A 21,218-nucleotide genomic window follows, 5' to 3' on the forward strand; every position below is an offset into this window, starting at 1 on the left:
TTAATTCAGTGAAAAATGGTAATTATAAAAACAAATTCATTTTAATAGTTTTCATTAAAATAATTGTTTCCACAAATAGTTTAAGCTTTCCTACTCTATTAAAACATAAATTCACATTTTGTCTTCCCAAAAATTCATTTCCAGTGTCTACTTAACTTAGCTAAATGGATAATGTATCAAACAACAAATAAATTCTTTGATCTCATTGGTTGATGGTACCATGAAATATTCCTCATTCCCAAATTTTCAAGTGAAATAGAAGTCATTTTTCAATGTGCCTACATTGCTTCAAAAAACAATCATAATAAATAACTTTGTAAAGTAATCTGTGCATATTAAAGGTTCATATCCAAAAATCTAAGTGTGATTTACATTTATATGAGCCTAATAAGGATGAAAAGACATTTCCAAAATCATTGTAATATCATCAATGCGAAATTATCAGTGACAACTTCAGTGCTATCCTTATGATTGAGCTTTATTTGCTTTATTTTCTTTTCTTTATTTATTTTTACTTTTCAGTATTTACTTCCACAAGATTTTTAGTTCCAAATTTTCACCCTGTCTCACCCCTCCCCTTACCCCAAGATGGCATTCATTCTGCATATCCCTTCCCCTAGTCTGTCCTCTTTTCTATCTCTCCCCCCTTCTGTTATTTCCTTCCCCTTCTATTTTCCTGTAGGGCAGAATAGACTTCTGTACCCCATTTCCTGTATTTGTTATTTCCCAGTAGCATGTGAAAACATTTTTTTGTTAAAATATATGTTTTTAAAACTTTAGGTTTCAAATTTTCTCCCTTCTTCCCTCCCCACCCATCCTCATTGAAAAGGCAAGCAACTCAATATAGGTCATACATGTGCAGTCATGCAAAACACTTCCATAGTAGACATGTTGTGAAAAACTAACTCTATTTCCCTTAATCCCATCCTGCCCCTCCTACCCTGTCCCTCCTCAGAAGTATTTATTTCTGATTACCCCCTTTCCCAACCTGCCCTCATCTCTATCATCCCCCTGCACTCTTGCCGCCTTCAACCCCTATTTTTCCATAGGGTAAGACAGATTTCCATAACCAATTGAATGTGTATGTTATTCCCTCCTTAAGCCAAATCCTATGTGAATAAGATTTACTCATTCCCTCTCACCTTCCCCCATTTCCCCTCCACTGTAAGAGACTTTTCTTTTCTGGTTTTTATTTTTGTGTGTGTGTGTGTATGAGATAATTTACCCTATTCTACCTTTCCCTTTCTTCTTCTCCTGGTATAATCCTCTCTCATCTCTTAATTTAATTCTGCAGATATGACCCCTTAATCTTTAACTCACCCTGTGCTTGCTCTCTCTCTCTCTCTCTCTCTCTCTCTCTCTCTCTCTCTCTCTCTCTCTACATACATACAATTTTTTTTCCTCCAACTACCTTAATGCTGACAAAGGAGTCATGAGTTATAAATAACATCTCTCCATGCAGGAATGTAAACAGTTCAACTTTAATAAGTCTCTTATGATTTCTCTTTCCTGTTTACCTCTTCATGTTCCACTTGAGTCTTGTATTTGAAAGTCAAATTTTCTATTCCGCTCTGGTCTTTTCATCAAGAATGCTTGAAAGTCCTCTATTTCACTGAATGACCATATTTTCACCTGAAGGATTATGCTCAGTTTTGCTGGGTAGGTGATTCTTGATTGTAATCCTATATCCTTTGCCCTCCGGAATATTATATTCCATGCCCTGCAGTCCATTAATGTAGAAGCTGCTAAATCTTGTGTTATCCTGATTGTGTTTCCACAGTACTTGAATTGTTTCCTTCTGGCAGCTTGTAATATTTTCTCCTTGACCTGGGAACTCTGGAATTTGGCTACAATATTCTAGGAGTTTTCCTTTGGGGATCTCTTTCAGGAGGAGATCTGTGGATTCTTTCAATTTCTATTTTGCCCTCTGGTTCTACTATATCAGGGCAGTTTTCCTTGATAATTTTCTTGAAAGATGATGTCTAGGCTCTTTTTTTGATCATGGCTTTCAGATAGTCCAATAATTTTTAAATTATTTCTCCTGGATCTATTTTCCAGGTCAGTTGTTTTTCCAATGAGATATTTCACATTGTTTTCTAATTTTTCATTCTTTTGGATTTGTTTTACAGTGTCTTGATTTCTTATAAAGTTGCTAGCTTCCAATTGCTCTATTCTAATTTTTAAGGAAGTATTTTCTTTGGTAATCTTTTGGACTTCCTTTTCCATTTGGCTAATTTTTCTTGTTAGGGCATTTTTCTCCTCATTGGCTTTTTGGACCTCTTTTGCCATTTGGGTTAGGCTATTTTTTAAGGCGCTATTTTCTTCAGTATTTTTTTGGGTCTCCTTTAGCAAGCTGTTGACTTGTTTTTCATGGTTTTCTTGCATCACTCTCATTTCTCTTTGCAGTTTTTTCTCTACTTCTCTTACTTCCTTCTCAAAATCCCTTTTGAGCTCTTCCAAGGCCTGGTACTAATTCATATTTTTCTTGGAGGCTTTGGATGTAAGAGCTTTGACTTTGTTGTCTTCTTCTGGTTGTATATTTTGATCTTCTTTGTCACCAAAGTAAGATAATATTGTCTGACTCTTTTTGAGCTGCTTGCTCGAGATTCTGGCCAATAACTTGAGTTTTAAACTCTTTGTTAAGGTAAGAGTCTGCTTCCAAGGTGGAGAATGTACTGCCCCAAGCTTCAGGGGTTTGTATAGCTGTTTTCAGTGATACTTGTAGGGACCTGTAAATTTTCAGTTCTTCCTAGGTGGTATGATAAGGAGTGAGGTGTTTCCTCCTTTCCTGGCCTGTGACCACAAGTACTCCTTTCTGTCCTGTAACTGTGAGGAGGGTTTTCTCTCCACAGCCAAAACAAGCTCCACCATGGTAGTGCTCCTTCTCACCCCAAGACCGCTAGACAGAACTGAGACCCAGATCCAGACACTGGCAAAGCAAGAGATTCCTGCCTCAGCATTGGCAAAGAGATCCCTGCAATCCCTCTCTGATGAGCCACTGGATTACCCATCAGTGTATGGGCTGGAAGCTCAGGAGGCAGCTGCCCCCCTGGGGCCACGCTCTTGGGGAATGGAGCTGAGACTCCGCTCCTCTCCCAGCACCACAGAAACAGACTTTTCCAACTGACCATCTAAGTTGTCTTTGGCATGCGTGAATTGAGGAGTCTAGAAACCATCAGAGCTGCCCACAATTCAGTCCTCTGAAGCCTAGTCCAGGTTTGCTGCGGCCTGTGTGCCCACACCACACTGTGTTTCTCTCCCAGCTCGGTGTGATACACCTTTCTGATCAACAATCCAGGTTGTCTTGGGCTGGAAATTTGTTTCATTCTGTCTTTTGTGGGTTCTGCTGCTTTAGAATTTGTTTAAAGCAATTTTTGTGAGTATTTGGAGGGGTTTGGGAGAGAGCTCTAGCAAGTCACTCCTTTCACTCAGCCATCTTGGCTCCGCCTCCCATTGTTGGCCTTTATTTTCAAAGGGAATTATATCCAATAGTACATTTTTTTCTTTGTTTTCCTTCATAAGACATTTTTGTTGTTGTCATTCATAGAACAGAATGTATTTTTTCTCACTCCTGGCTTCTTAACTGCTGGTGAAGTTCACAGGCATACAAAAGTGTTCAGTATGTGAAGTACTGAACTAAATTCCTGGGTGAATTTTACCATGTTTAGAGGGTATAGTAGATAGAAAGTTCTGAAGTCAGGAAAACCTGGGTTCAAATCTTACCTCTCACAAGCAGAAATATTAGTTACACAATACTGAAAAAGTCACTAATTCTCTCAGTGTCTAAGAAATTCTCTAAGACTATGCAATACAGAGAAGGTGCCCCCTTGAATTGATTGAGGGAGTTATCTCACCCGGGAATTCCATATGTTATTTCATTTCCAATGAAATCACAGATCTAGGCTTCCGCTTCCAGGAGCCAAGATGACAGAGTGAAAAGGTAGCCACTCTCACTTTCCCGCATCAACCTCTGAAAACCCAGAAAATATCACCCCAGAAATAAAACCCTGGAACTCCTGAACTAGAAGAAAGACAGTGAGCAGAAGTGCAGCAGCCCAGCAAACGGCTCTCCCAGTGCCTCAGCAAAAATAAGGGAGGCAGATCTACAAGGGGCCCCAGGCGGATAAGTACCCTGCAGCATTCATCTGAAAAGAGGTGAAGAAAGCAAGCTAAAGTCTTCCTAAAGCCCTGGCCTTGCTGATTCCAACCCAACACCAGGTGAACTGTCAGAGCCCTGCAGCCTCCAGTTCTGAAGAAACCCTGAAACCCAAGTGGTAGAACTGGCAAACACCAACACCTGGACCTCCAGTGCCTCAGTGAGGGGGGAACTGTGGAAACCAGCTCAGAAAACCCCAGGTGCCTTGGCACTCTACCTCAAAGGAATCTCCCAGTGCATTGGCAGAAATGAGGGAGACAACACTGCAGGGGCCCCAGGCAGATAAACACCCTGCAGCACCCATCTAAAAGGAGCTGAAGAAAGCTAAAGGAAAGGAAAAGCAGGCAACCTAGAATTGCCTGAAAGTTCCAGCCTTGCTGATTCCAGCCCACAAGGTAAGCTGCCAGAAACCTACAGCCTCCAATCAGCATAAGAGGCCCCAGCACACAAAGCCAGTGACCAAGACCTAGGCTCCCAACACAAGAAGCTTGGGTCAGTACCCTCTGTTCCCCAGCAGGAGAGCTCAATCTCTTTAAAGGCCAGGGAATAAAGAAACACCATGAGTAAAAAGAAACGTACCATAGATTCATATTATGAGAAGAGTGAAGATCAAGACAGAAGCTCTGAAGAGGACAACATTGTCAACAAACCCACATCTGCAACAAAAAATATGAACTGGTCTGAAGCCCAAAAAGCCTTCTTAGAAGAGCTCAAGAAGGATTTTAATAGTCAAATGAGAGAGGTAGAAGAGTCCTTCAAAAATACAATTGGCCAATTGGAAAAAAAATACACTGAAGAAAACAAGTCCCTAAAAAACACAATTGGCCATTGAAGAAGGAAGTACAAAAACTAACAGAAGAAAACAATCTGTTAAAAACTAGAATTGGACAAATGGAAACTAATGTCTCTATGAGAGAGCAAGAATCAGTCAAACAGAAAAAAAAAATGAAAAAAAGATGAAAAATGTAAAATACCTCATCAGTAAAACAACGACCTGGAAAATCGATTCAGGAGAGACAATTTAAAAATTATTGGACTACCTGAAAATCATGATGAAAAAAAGAGCCTGGACAGTATCTTTCAGGAAATCATAAAGGAAAACTGCCCGAAGTCCTAGAACCAGAAGGAAAATAACCATAGAAAGAATCCACCATCACCACCTGAAAGAGATCCCAAATTGACAATGCCAAGGAATATAATAGCAAAATTCCAAAATTACCAGATGAAAGAGAAGGTGCTGCAAGCAGCCAGAAAGAAACAATTTAAATATCATGGAACCACAGTCAGGATTACACAGGACCTTGCAGCTTCTACATTAAAAGAGCAGGGCATGGAACATGATATTCCATAAGGCAAAGGAGCTTGGAATGCAGCCAAGGATCAATTACCCAGCAAAAATGAGCATCATTTTTCAAGGGAGGAGTGGATATTCAATGAAATAGGAGACTTCCAAACTTTCCTGATAAAAAGACCAGAGCTCATCTTCAAGTACAGGACTCAAGAAGGACTTAAAAAGGTAAATGGGACAGAAAGATACAATATGTTGTTAATGGGGGGCTGTTTAAACCCTACAAGGGAATATGACACTTGCAACCCTTGAGAACTGTATTGTTATTACACCATGTTAAAGGAGTATACATAAAGAGGGTGGATATTAGTTGACTTTGATGTATAATATAAAAAAAAATCTAATCAAGTGGGTTAAATGGATCCAAATAAGTGGATCAATCTGATCTTAGAAAATGTACTGAGAAAGGAGGAGGCAGACAAGGGTAAACATTACAGGAAACACAAAATCCTATTACAGCAGAGGGAAAGAAGGGGGGGGAGCATTGTTTGAACCTTACTCTCATCAGATTTGGCTCAAGAAGGGCATAACATAATCAGTTAGGTATAGAAATCTAACTTGCCCTATAGGCAGTAGGAGGGAAAAGGGGAAAGAAAAGGGAGGAGGGGAAAGAAGGGAGGGAAAAGCAGTAAGAGTAAAGGGGAAGAAAAGGGAAAGGGATAATAAAAGGGGGAGGGACTGAAGGAGGCAGTGGTCAAAAGCAAAACACTAGTGAAGGGGGAAAGGAAAAAGGAGAAAGAAAAGCATAAAGGGGGAAAAGGATGGAGAAAAAGACACAGATAGTAATCATAACTGTGAATGTGAATGGGATGAACTCTCCCATAAAACAGAAAAGATTGCAGAATGGATTAAAAACCATAATCCTACAATATGTTGTTTACAGGAAACACATTTGAAAAAGAGTGACACATACAGGGTAAAGGTAAAAGGCTGGAGCAGAATATATTATGCTTCAGCTGAAGTAAAAAAAGCAGGGGTAGCAATCCTGATCTCAGACAAAGCAAAAGCAAAAATAGATCTAATCAAAAGAGATAAGGAAGGAAACTACATCCTGCTAAAAGGCACCATAGACAATGAAGTAATATCATTACTAAACATATATGTACCAAATGGTATAGCATCCAGATTCTTAGAGGAGAAGTTCAAGGAGTTACAGGAAGAAATAGACAGCAAAACTATACTAGTGGGGGACCTGAACCCCCCTCTCGCACTAGATAATCTAACCACAAAATAAACAAGAAAGAAGTTAAGGAGGTGAATAGAACATTAGAAAAGTTAGGTATGATAGACCTCTGGAGAAAACTGAATGGGGATAGAAAGGAATATACTTTTTTCTGCAGTACATGGCACATACACAAAAATTGACCATGTACTAGGGCATAAAAACCTCACAATCCAATGCAGAAAGGCAGAAATATTAAATGCATCCTTTTCAGATCATGATGCAATAAAAATTATATGTAATAAAGGGCCTGGAAAGATAGACTAAAAATAATTGGAAACTAAATAATCTAATCCTAAAAAATGATTGGGTCAAACAACAAATCATAGAAACAATCAATAATTTCATTCAAGAGAATGAAATAATGAGACAACATACCAAAACCTATGGGATGCAGCAAAACAGTTCTTAGGGGAAGTTTTATATCTCTAAATGCTTACATAAATAAAATAGAAAAAGAGGAGATTAATGAATTGGGCATACAACTAAAAAAACTAGAAAAAGAACAACTTAAAAATCCTCAACTAAACACCAAATTAGAAATATTGAAAACCAAAGGAAAAATTAATAAAATTGAAATTAAGAAAACTATTGAACTAATAAATAAAACTAAGAGCTGGTTTTATGAAAAAAAAAAATAGATAAATTTGGTTAATTTAATTAAAAAAAAAGAAGAAAACCAAATTACTAGTATCAAGAATGAAAAGGGAAGCTACCACCAAGGAAGAGGAAATTAAAACAATAATTAGGAAATTTTTGCCCAACTATATGCCAACAAATTTGACAATCTTAGTGAAATGGATACATATTTACAAAAAATAAATTGCCCAGATTAGAAGAGGAAGTAAAATACTTAAATAACCCCATCTCAGAAAAAGAAATTGAACAAGCCATTGATGAACTCCCTAGGAAAAAATCTCCAGGGCCAGATGGATTTACATGAGAATTCTATCAAACATTTAAAGAACAATTAATTCCAATACTATATAGACTATTTGGGAAAATAGGTGAAGAAGGAGTCTTACCAAATTCTTTTTATGATACAAATATGGTGTTGATACCTAAACCAGGAAGAGTCAAAATAGAGAAAGAAAATTATAGACCAATTTCTCTAATGAATATAGATGCAAAAATTTTAAACAAAATACTAGCAAGTAGATTGCAGCAAATATAATAGCAAGAATAATAGTCTATGACCAGGTAGGATTTACACCAGGAATGCAGGAAAACTATCAGCATAATTGAGCACAGCAGCACCAAAACCAACAGAAACTACATGATCATCTCAATAGATGCAGAAAAAGCTTTTGATAAAATACAACACCCATTCCTATTAAAAACACTAGAAAGCATAGGTATAAATGGAGTCTTCCTTAAAATAATAAATAGCATCTATCTAAAACCTTCAGCAAGCATTATATGTAATAGGGACAGGCTAGAAGCATTTCCAAGATGGGGTGAAACAAGGATGTCAATTATCACCACTGTTATTCAATATTGTACTGGAAACCTTAGCTTTAGCAATAAGAGAAGAAAAAGAAATTGAAGGCATTAGAATAGGCAAAGAAGAAATAAAGCTACCACTCTTTGCAGATGACATGATGATATACTTAGAGAATCCTAGAGAATCAAGTAAAAAAACTACTTGAAATAATAAACAACTTTAGCAAAGTTGCAGGCTATAAAATAAACCCACATAAATCATCAGCATTTCTATATATTACCAACAAAGCCCAACAGCAAGAGATAGAAAGAGAAATCCCATTTAAACTTACTGTAGACATTATAAAATATTTAGGAGTCTACCTCCTGAAACAAACCCAGGAACTCTATGAACACAATTACAAAACACTTTTCACACAAATAAAATCAGATCTAAATAATTGGAAAAACATCAGTTGCTCATGGGTAGGCCGAGCTAATATAATAAAAATGACAATTCTACCTAAGCTAATTTACTTATTCAGTGCCATACCAATCAAACTACCAAAAATTATTTTATAGAGTTAGAAAAAATATAATAAGATTCATTTGGAAAAACTAAAAGTCCAGAATACCAAAGGAACTAATGAAAAGAAATGCAGGGGAAGGTGGCCTAGCAATTCCAGATCTTAAATTGTATTATAAAGCAGCAATCATCAAAACTGCTTGGTACTGGCTAAGAAATAGGGAGGTGGATCAGTGGAATAGGTTAAATATGCAAGACAGTAGTCAATGACTATAGTAATCTATTATTTGATAAACCCAAAGACCCCAGCTTCTGGGATAAGAACCCACTCTTTGAAAAAACTGCTGGGAAAACTGGAAAAGAGTATGGCAGAAACTAGGCATAGACCCAAATCTCACACCATATACCAAAATAAGTCAAAATGGGTTCAGTGACTTAGATATAAAGGCTGATACCATAAGTAAACTGGGAGAACAAGGAATAGTTTACCTATCAGATCTATGGAGAACAGAAGAATTCATGACCAAACAGGAGATAGAGAACATTATGAAAAGCAAAATGGATAATTTTGATTACATTAAATTGAAAAGTTTTTGCACAAACAAAGCCAATGCAACTAAGATTAGAAGGAAGGTAGAAAATTGGGAAAGAATTTTTACAACCGTCTCTCTGATAAAGGCCTCATTTCTAAAATATATAGAGAATTAAGACAAATTTATAAGAACACAAGCCATTCCCCAATTGATAAATGGTCAAAGGATATGAACAGACAGTTCTGATGAAGAAATTAAAGCCTCTATAGTCATATGAAAAAATGCTCTAAATCGTTATTGATTAGAGAAATGCAAATCAAAACAACTCTGAGGTACCATCACACCTATCAGATTGGCCAACATGACAAAACAGGAAAATGATAAATGTTGGAGAAGTGGGAAAATTGGAACACTAATACATTGTTGGTGGAGTTGTGAAATGATCCAACCATTTTGGAGAACAATTTGGAACTATACCCAAAGGGCTCAAAAATGCATACCCTTTGATCCAGCAATAGCACTTCTAGGGTATATCCCAAAGAGATCAAACAAAAGGGAAAAGGACCCAATGTACAAAAATATTCATAGCAGCTCTTTTTGTGGTGGCAAAGAAATGGAAATTGAGAGGATGCCCATCAATTGGGGAATGACTGAGCAAGTTGTGGTATATGAATGTAATGGAATACTATTGTGCTTTAAGAAATGATCAACAGACTGACTTCAGAAAAACCGGGAAAGACTTATATGGTCTGATGCTGAGTGAAATGAGCGGAACCAAGAGGACTTTGTACACAATAACAGCCACATTATGCAATTACTAATATTGTTAAACTGAACCCTTCTCAGCATTACAGGATGTAAGACATCTCCAGAGGTCTTGGGATGGAAAATGTTGTCCACATCCAAAGAAAGAAAAGTGGAAGTTGAATTGCTATCACTTATTTTTACCTTCTGTTGAGTTTTGTTTCGTCTTTCTGATGGTTCCTCCTATTGGTTTTAATTTTTACTTACAACTTCACTAATGTGAAAATATGTTTAGTGTGTATGTAAATGTAAAGCCTATATCAAATTGTGAGCCGTGTTGGGGTGGGTGGGGGAGAGGAAGGGGGAGAAAAATTTTCGACTCAAAAGCAGATGGAAGTGATTGTTGATAAATCAAAAGAAATTAATAAAATTTTTTAAAAAGTCACAGATTTAGTTATACGATGGCAGAATAATAATTAGAAGGAATTTTTTGGTGTCATGTAGTCCACGCCCTACATTTTAAAGATAAAGAGACTGAGTCTCAGAGAGGCTTGATGACTTTCTTAAAGTCACACATATAGAAATGACAGTGAGGATTTGAACACCAATCATCTGGAAATTAATCTAGTGCTTTTTCTGCTTCCTTTTGCTCTCCCTACTTCACATGTCCAAGGAGCGTACATAGATTTTCAGAAACTGACTCAGAGGAATTAATGGTAGAGAAATTCACATTATGGACAAACCAAATGAAATCTGTAATGGATTGATTTTGTTCTAACTTTCTCTAGTCAATGCCTTCTCCCTTCCACTCTCACCCCATCCTTCTGGGTCCTGCTGGGGTTGTTCAGGGGAGTTTTGTTATTTTGGCATTGACTCAAGTTCCTTACAATTATCATCTCCCATTCTAGGGCCAGTGAATGGTATTCTTACTCTATTTAATCACTTCACATAAGATTTGCTTTTGCAATTGAACATTTACTTTAAAGATATAGCAATACAAGCTCTTTCAACTCCTAAAAGTCATAATCTACTGTGAATCACCTCAGTTTTTGTAGAGGGGCAAAGCCCCACTTATCTAGCATTTCATATCCTTTTTTCCTTAGGAAACCTTTGGATGCTGATTGACAAGAGTTAAAGACAGAGAAATTAATCTTATGGACAAAACAAATTAGATTTGTTCATTGCTTGTTTCTGGGTATACTGAGTGCCAGTGGCTTGATCTCCCATTTTGGGACTCTACTCCTAACTCCAAGAAATGAAAAAGGTAAACAAAATGAGATATGAGCCCCAAGCACTTTTCTTAGTAGGTAGTAGGTAGAAAATTGCCCTCAGGACTTCTTCATTTAGCTCATGATCTCACCTCCTGTGAATGAGTCTTCATCCTTGGAAAGCAATATAGGTAAGAGGCCGACTAAGGTCAGGTAGTTTTAAAGATGCAACCACTTATGGCTATGTAGCTAATGGACAAAGGCTGCATCCAATCATGCTACAGGCCAAACACAGAGTACACATCAATGTGCTAGTCCTCCTGTTTCACAGAGTTAGATTTTTTTTGGAAAACTTTACTCTCCTCCAAGTAAGTGACTTCATCACTAGTGATCTAGGCATGTACCAAGCCCCCATTACATTTTTTAAAAGTGTTTCTGTTTCCAAAATTCTAAGAAATTATATATACAAAGCGTACCTCATGGTCCTCAACCAAGGCCATGAGAGCAATTTGCCACCTATTTGTGGTGAGTAGTAAATTTTCTATGACTTCATGAAATATAAGAGAACCCAACCACCCACCTCTTTCTTTCCTTTCTTCAACTAGTTATAGTGTCAGAGACCCCAAAATGTAGATTTTGGAGGTGGCAACGGATAACACCTTGTTTCTTTACTAATCTCTGCTCTAGAATTTCTGGGAAGTAATATATATACTGAAACAACAAAATTGTCAGGAATGGTATTTCTATATATAAGGAGAAAGCTGGGAAGTAGTTATTTTGCACTTCTACATCTTATAATCTGATTTGAGAACAATAATAGTTATGTAGCATAGATGGTTGATGTGAAACTCAGTCTTTAAACATAAGATATAGTATTCCTTCCAGAAATACCTGGAAGAAAAGAGGTGTCATTGGGCCTTGACTCTTTATTGATATAATTGACCAGCTACTAGAAACAGTAGTAGTAGCTGCAGCAGTAGTGATGATGATGATGATGATGATGATGATGATGATGATGATGATGATGATGATACTGGTGATAATTTTATGCAAGTTTTGCTAATGGAGTTTCCCCCTTTCTTTGTTAAGGTGCAGGTTACCACGTAGCCATTTAAAGAAACATTTGCTAATAAATGCTAAGGAATGGACAGGATCAAAAAAACTGTTGTGAAGATCAAATGCAATATTTGCAAAGTGCTTAGCAAAGTGCCAGATACATAGCATGTGCTTAATAACTGCTTATTTCTATGTATCTGCTTTCTCTTTTTCTGCTGAGGTATTCCAGTATCAGCTGATTAAATCACTTATTGTTGCTGCTGTTGTTGAATCATTTCAACCATGTCTCACTCTTTGTGACCCCATTTGGGGTCATAAAGATACTGGAGTGGTTTGTCATTTCTTTCTCTAGCTCATTTACAGGTGAGGAAACTGAGGCAAACAGGGTTGAGTGACTTGTCTGAGGTCACAGCTTGTAAGTGTCTGAGGTCAGATTTCAACTTGGGCAGATGAGTCTTCCTGACTATTTAGGCCTGGCATTCTGTGTACTGCATCGCCTAGCTATATTATGAGTGTCTCACATCGTCTGTTATATCTAACTTGGCTCAAGCCATGCTTCACATTTTTCTGAATATATCCTGGCCTTCACTATGGCTGACTTAAGCATTCATATTCCTCAGTTTCTCCTTCCCTACCCCCCACATCTTGTCCACTTTCCAGTTCTGTAACTATAATCCAATGAGTATCATCATTGATGCTAGTTAGTGAAATCCTTTGTGAACTACACTCCTTATCCTTGTAACATTTCAAATAAAAATACCCCTCTTTGACCACTACTACTCTACCTATGTCTCCTTCTATTATACTGTAAATTCCTTTAGGTTAGAAACTGTCTTCTCTTGTGTATTTATGTATCCAGTGATCAGCATAAGGCTTGGCACATACTAAGCACTTAATAAATGACTTTTCATTCATTCATTCATTCATTCTTTCATTCATTGATCTTTGATCTCTTCTTATCCACTAGCTTCTTCCATGTTGCCTATAAACATGCTGAGGCATCACCCTAAAAGAAAAGAAAGCCTCTTACCTTATGCCAACTACTCAAATTAGCATTGTTTCACTGACAAATTTAGAAAGGGATTTGTCTACGCCCATTGCTACTATTTCCTTACTGCCAATTTACTTCACAATTTTGACCTTACTGTATAGTGGAAACTCCTTTTTCAAGGTTGCCAATGATTTCTGAAGTACTAAATTTAATTGCTTTCTTTGGTTCTCATTCTAGTTGGCCTCTGAACCTTTTTGATGCATTCTCCTCAAGAATACACTCACCTCATTTGTCTATTATGACAGTGATTTGTTTGATTTTTCCATTACATAACTTCTCCTCAATCTCCCTTGCATAGATGTTCCATAAGGCTAAAACCTCAACCATCATCTTTTCATGTTTTCATTCTCTATGCTCACATTCCTTCTCTCTCTCTCTCTCTCTCTCTCTCTCTCTCTCTCTCTCTCTCTCTGTCTGTCTCTCTCTCTCTGTCTCTTCTATCTCTCTCTCAATAGCTTCCATGGATTCAAATATCATCTCAATGCAAATGACTCCAAAATCTTTGTTCAGACCAATCTCTTTCATTTACTCCAAGATATTCCACTTACGTCTCAAACTCAATATATGAAAGATAGAACGCATTATCCTCCCTGAGATTATCATTTTCTCAAAATTTTCCTATTTAAAAAAAAATCCATTGTATTTTAGTCACCCAGATCTTCAGAATCACCCTTCAATTATTGCTGTTACCTGGGCTTGTAAAATATTTCACCATATTTTGTTGATTTAATCTCTGCAGTATTTCTTGAATCCATCTTCTTCTTTCTACTCATTTCATCCTCGAAAGTCACTACGATAATAGTACTAATAATATTTATTTAGCACTTTGGTTTGTTATAATTTTTTATTTACAATTGGATGTTTAGCACTTTGGTTATGATTCAATGTTTACAGTGAGATATTTACTTTGTACATATGCCAGTAATAAAAGTTCAGATCTATGCCAGCCTCCCAAAACTTCAGGAGTGTACTCTGCCCTATGCCAACTTAGGTCCTTAGAAAATACTGGCCTCCTTGTTCTTCACACATGACATTCCATCTCCCCACTCAGGGCATTTTCCCTAACTGCCTTTCATGCCCAGAACTCTCTCCTCCTTCATTTCTGTCTTCTGGTTTTTTCAAACCTCAGGTATAGCTCTGCTTTCTGTAAGATTTAAAGGATTTTCTCAGTCCTCCTTAATCATAATGCTTTTTCTCTGTTATTACCTCCAAGTTATCCCACATATACAAGTGTATATAGTTGTTTCCATGTTGTCTGTGCCATTATCTTGTGAGAACCTTGAGAAAAGGAACTGGGCTTTTTTGCTTATTTTGTCATCACCAGCCCTTAGTACAGTGCCTTACACATAGTAGGCCCCTGACAAATTATTGTTGCTTTGACTTAATTTGACAACTCCATTAAGGAATCAATATGGATTCTGGTTGATTCATTCCAATTTTGTCTCTCTGGGAAATCATTAAAACCTCTGCAAAGGTCAAGTTCCCTCTTCAAATGATTTTTTTTTATCTCCAGTGTAAAAACCTTCCTAATGAATTTGGCTTAATTAATAACTGGCATGGAAATTTTATGAAAACAAATGAAACATTCATTCAGCAGAAGGAAAAAATAGGCAACTTATCACACATTTTGCGCGATCCATATCACAGTTTCACAGTAATTAACATGTGGAGTTGTCTGAGAGGCACAATGGAAAAGTTGCCTTATTCAAATATTTCCATGTCCATAAACAGGTAATACTATAAAGGATATAGGTAATAGGGCAAGGAAAGAAAAAAAGGCATTGTCACACATTTCTTGAGTGCCTACTAAGTATAAATAATTGTGCTATTCACATAGGAATTCATAAAATTAAGCAAACTTCGTAGTTACCCACAAAAAAATTTTCCCCCTTTATTAAAAGAGCAATAGTGGAAGCTAGATGGTGCAGTGAAGAGAGTGTTGAGCATGGAGTCAGGAAGACATGAATTTAAATTTGCCTCTGATGCTTACTAGCTGAGTAGCCCTCTGCATCACTTAACCTCTGTCTGCCTTAGTTTCCTACTCTGTAAAATGGAGATAATGTTAGCATTGAGATACTATTTATAAAGTATTTAGCATACTGCCTTGCATATTGTAGGTACTTAATAAATGTTGTCTTCCTTCTAGAAGAATATTGAGAGCAAAAAAACAAAAAATACAAGGTACAAACTATATCAGAGTCTTATGAGAGAAAAAGGAACTTCTGGCTAGGAGACCAGGGAAGCCTGTATAAAGGAGGTAGTGTTGGATTTAGGCCTTGCAATATTTCAAATCATTAAGATATAGGAGAGCTCATTCTGGAGAGAGGTAATAGTACAACTGAAAACATGGAGGCAGTTAAATGGACATTTTCTTGTCTCAAATCTGAACTAAAATAAAAAGGTAGGTTGGAACTAGGTTGTGAAAAGAAAGAGATAATTTTCCTGTGGGCATATCTATATCTATATCTAATCTATATCTATATCTATATCTACATCTACGTCTACGTCTACGTCTACGTCTACGTCTACGTCTACGTCTACGTCTACATCTATGTCTATATCTATCTATCTATCTATCTATCTATCTATCTATCTATATCTATATCTATATCTATATCTATATCTATATCTACATCTACATCTACATCTACATCTACATCTACATCTACATCTACATCTACATCTACATCTACATCTACATCTACATCTACATCTACATCTATATCTATATCTATGTCTATGTCTATGTCTATGTCTATGTCTATGTCTATGTCTATGTCTATGTCTATATCTATCTATCTATCTATCTATCTATCTATCTATCTATCTATCTATCTATTTGGCTAGGCAATGGGGTTAAGTAATTTGCCCAGGGTCACACAGCTAGTAAGTGTTATGTGCCTGAGGCCGGATTTGAACTCAGGTTCTCCTGAATCCAGGGCTGGTGCTCTATCCACTGCACCACCTAGCTGCCCCTGGGTATATTTTCTTGTAGATATCTGGGACCTTCACTAAAGACTACTCTGATGCTTCATTGTGGAGGTGAGTCTGGGCACCTGATGGTTAAGTCAACAGCACATAAAATGTGACAGTTTCTATGAAGCTAGACAATCTTCAAGCATTGGCTTGATTATGCACCTGGTGATGAATATCTGAGTTCAAGGAATCTGGCATCTCTGCACAGCATGACAAGCCTTTTCAGGGATGTTCATCCACCTTTGTTGTCTACCTGACATTCAATTCTCACCTGTGGCTCCAAGAAGCTGTAGCATGTGCAATAGCCACACACCAATAAACCCTCTTGGCAGAAGGGCTCAACCAGGTTAAGAGCAACTGACAAGGCTCAAACCCATCAGTGAGATGGGGGCGTGTGTGAAGACTTCCCCTGGCAGAATAGATGGAAAAGAACAATTCGTTCCAATGGCCATGAAAGCAGCTGAAGTGGGTGCTATGGAGTGTTCAGAGCTTGGTCAGAGATAGAAGATTCCAAAGTCATTCAATACATCCGAGCCATTGCCAGTCATTTAGACATTTGTCTTCCCACTAAACTTGGAGAATTTTGGAAGAGAGAGTGAGCCAGAAGACTTTGTGCAACTTGGCCTCACTTAAATGTATTTCATCTATGAGTCAAGAATCATCCCATGATGTCATTGGTCCTCTTTGAAAATGAAGGGCAAATCCAAAGTAATAGCAATAACAACAAAAACAAGAAGCATAGATCATTCTTGAGATGTTTATAAGTTAGCTTTAGGGTAAAGACCTCTTTTTTTTTTGCTAAAGAAACTTTCAAAAGCTTTATATGTTGAGTTTTAGTGAGGTTGATGTCTGAGTGAGTAAAGGTTGATATAGAGAAATAAGAACTGGAGTTATGGATTTTATCAGTATAGGGAACTACAAGGTAAGCAACCACCCTGGGCATCTTCTCTAATAGTCATGGTCTTAGAGAATTGCCTAGACCACTCCGATGCTAAGGGATATTCCAAGGTCACACAGCTAATGTTTTTCAGAGGTTAAGCTTTAAACCTTGGTTTTCCTGCCTCCTAGTTCATCCCTGTATACATTATGAAACATTGTCTCTATTCTAAACCAATCAAATTATAGATTCTTGGTTTAGTGAGGAAATATTTGTAATCTATCAAATAGTTTTGAGTAAGGGAGTTTTGTTTAAGGCCTTTGTGTGTAGGAAGACTGGATTGAGAAAGAAACTCACTATGGAGGTTCTTTTTTTTCTGTGGCAAAGCATAAGGAAAAGTGATCTCTGTGGCAGGAAGACCTGAGTTGAAATCTTGCCTCTGACACTAGCTGTGTGATCCTGGGGAAATCACTTATTACACACTCAGCTTCCTTATCTGAGGAAATGAGAATAATAATAATTCCTGCCTCACAGGGTGCTTAGGGGCTTCAAATGAGGGCAAAAATATCATGTAATTAGCAAAATTTTAGGTACTGCATAAATAGTGCACCTTATTAATATTATGTGCTGAGAAAGAAGTTGTGGGAAAATAGAAGACTGAGAAGAGGTTTTGGAATATCCATCCAAGAAATGTGATGGAGTCAATCAGAGAAGGATAAAAGGGTTGCTGCATAGCAATGAGGGCTCAAGTGACATTAGAAAAGATGAATTTGCATAGGGCAACCAGATGGGACAATAAAAAGAGTTCCAGGCCTGGAATCAGGAAGATCTGAGTTCAAATCTGGCCTCAGAACACATACTAGCTGTGTGATCCTGGGCAAGTCACTTAACTCTGTTTGTCTCAGTTTCTTATCTGTGAAATGGGCTGGAGAAGGAAATGACATTATTCCAGCAGTTTCTTTGTGAAGAAAAGCCCAGATGGGGTCATGAAGAGCCAGACACAACTGATGGAAAAAAGATATATTTGTAAAAGTAAGATTGACAAGGCTTCAGATACTATGCCTGTTGCCCAGTCATGACTATATATTCAGGATTTTTTTTTTGCTCATTTTACTGTAGTATTCTTTGCTATGAGAAATGATGATATATTACATGTTATCCGGGAGACTTGTGGACATGCATGCAGTTACAGGTATAAATTATGTACAATTTGTCTGCCACAGAGACAGTTTCAATTAACAAGCATTTATTAAGTGCCTCCTTTTTTCTTTTAACAGGAACTGTGCATTTTGCTGAGGAAACAAAACCAAAAATGAGACAATGAACTCTGTACCAGAAGACCCAAGTAAGAGACACTAATTAGTTTAGCAAAACATTCAACCCATGGCTCTAGCATTAGAAAATTAGTTGCTAAAGAAAATAGGATTCATTACCTAGCAACAAACTGTTTCTAACAATTTTTCAATTTTTTAAAAATTAAACAAGCCAACGCTTTCCTGTGGTCATGGAAAAAGTGATTAACAATAGAAATGGTGCTTTAATTTTAAGTAATAGTCAAAAAGGTAAAAGAAAATAGTTTTCTAAGAAATTCTGTTTCATATTCAATGGGTTGTTTGTTATTTCCTAACTGATAACTAAAGGAAAGAAGAAAGGAATATGGAAAAGTGAATTTATGAATTTCATGTATTTGGTGTTTCAAATCACCGCACAATTCTTCATCACTGAAAATGAAACTTTTTATGCATTTTAAATGGATGGAAGGAAATACATACATATTAATTTTAAATTAGATTTTCTAATGTGGGGAAAATTTTAAGGTACTTTCCTTGGCATGATTTTGTTCAATGAACTATTTGATGTTTCAAAGTTGAATGGATTAATCATATCAACTGAGGCCATACATTAAGACTTTCCAGGTGATAAACAAAGAAATGGGGTATGGGTAAATGTTTCCAGGGGGAAAGTTCTACTGAACTGGGAATGGGTTGAGATTATCATGATTTTGTCAGAGTAGTAAAATATAGGTAGAGATTTCTAATTCCCTGGATTTTCTTTTTCACTGACTTGCTCTTGTCATTATAATAGGAGAGGTTACTGAAAGTGTTGAATCTTGGAAGATCTCTATTTTAATTTTCTAGTCATTGGGTTCTGTGCTTAACTATTATGATTAACTACCATGATACAAAATTGCTGATTCCCCCTGCCCTGGCAAATATGAAGCAACTCATTGAATTTTAAGTTGTGAAACCTTGGTCAAATTCCTTATTGTCCTAAACTCAATCCCTAGCTAAAAAGTGATGTGAAGTATATTTCTAGAATTTAGTTCACAGATGTATTATGAGGAAAGCAAATTGTAAAATTTATGGTGCATATTATATTATATGTGACTGGTATGAGAAGGGGCATAATGCGATGAATAGTTACTTGGACTTGAAAATAAAAAAAATAGATATATGTTCAAATCTAATCTCTGACACAAATGTGTGGTGTAACAATGGGCAAGTCACCTAACCCCTGAGACTTCTAGGCAACTCTTTAAGACTATTAATTACAGACTTTATTATTACAGTTTCCTCCCTTGGAAACTCTTTAGGCCAATGAAATCACAAAGTCAATTCTTATTTTCATTCCCTCTTTATACTGACAGCTAGTGATTCAAAATTAGTCCTATAAATGATATAATATTTGTAAAAAAAAAAAACACTTAGCACAATTCCTGGCACATAGTGGACACTTAATTAATGTTTATTAACTGATGGACTTATATTTTTAATAATCTTTTAGCTATTAGTCAGGATGTCTTATAACACATCTTGTCTTAACAGTTAACCTGTTTTCCTATACTTATTCTTGCTTTCTTATTTCTATAAAACTTCATAAGAATGGTTTATCAAAAAGACATCTTGGAGAAAAACATGAGGATATACACAAGAAACTATAAATAATTTACTATAGCATAATAAATATTTACTATCACAGAATGACAGAATCACAGTCTTAGGAATCTAAGACACTTAAGAATCAATCTACTTCTACCCACTAATTTAAAAGAAAAATCCATTACAGAACCAGCAATAAATGACTCTCCAACAATTTCTGGAAGATAACCACTGAAGGGGAAGCCAATATCTCCCAAGACAACCTACTTTATATATGATTGTTAGGATGCTTTTTCTTTATTGTTGTTCATTCTTGTCTTACTCTTCATGACCATAGTGCTCCAGGCCCTTCTATCCCCCACTATTTCTCAAAGTCTGTCCAAACTTATGTTCATTGTTTCCATGATATTATCTCTCCATTTCTTACTCTGCCCTGTTCCTTTTTCCTTCAATCTTTCCTAACATCAGAGTCTTTTCCAATGAGTCCCATCTTCTTGTTATATGGCCAAAACATTTAAGCTTCAACTTCAGTATCTGACCTTCCAGAAAAAAACCTGAATTATTTTTTAAACATTGACTGATTTAATCTCCTTCACATCCAGGGGACTGTCAAAAATCTCCTCAAGTACCATTATTCAAAAGCATTGATTCTGTGGTGCTCAGTTTTTCTTATAGCCCATTTCTCACAGTTATACATTGCTACTAGAAAAACCATAGCCTTCAATATATGGACTTTTGTCAGCAAGGTGATATCCTCGCTTTTTAGTAGGCTATCCAGATTTGCAATAGCTTTGCTTCTAAGGAACAAGCATCTTTGAATTTGATAGTTGAAGTTGCCATCTATAGTGATTTTTAAGCCCATGAATATAAAATCCGATGGTATTTCCTTTCTTCTCCCTCAATTTTCCAGGAAGTTATTTGACCAGGCACCAAGATCTTAGCTTTTTTATGTTAAGCTTCAAGCCAACTTTTACACTCTTGTCTTTCATGCTCATCAAGAGGTTTCTTAATTCTACTCCACTTTCTACCATCAGAGTGATATCACCTGCATATCTGAGATTGTTGATATTTCTCCTGGAAACCTTAATTCTGGCCAGCCTGACATTACTCATTATTTACTTTGCATATAAATTAAATAAATAAGCTGATGATATACAGCTTGTCATACTATTTTCCAATCTCAAATCAGTTGTTCCATGTTTGGTTCTAACTGTTGCTTC

This window comes from Phascolarctos cinereus, unplaced genomic scaffold (genome assembly GCF_003287225.1).
Source record: "Phascolarctos cinereus isolate Bilbo 61053 unplaced genomic scaffold, phaCin_HiC Scaffold_4;HRSCAF=312, whole genome shotgun sequence".
Taxonomy (NCBI): domain Eukaryota; kingdom Metazoa; phylum Chordata; class Mammalia; order Diprotodontia; family Phascolarctidae; genus Phascolarctos; species Phascolarctos cinereus.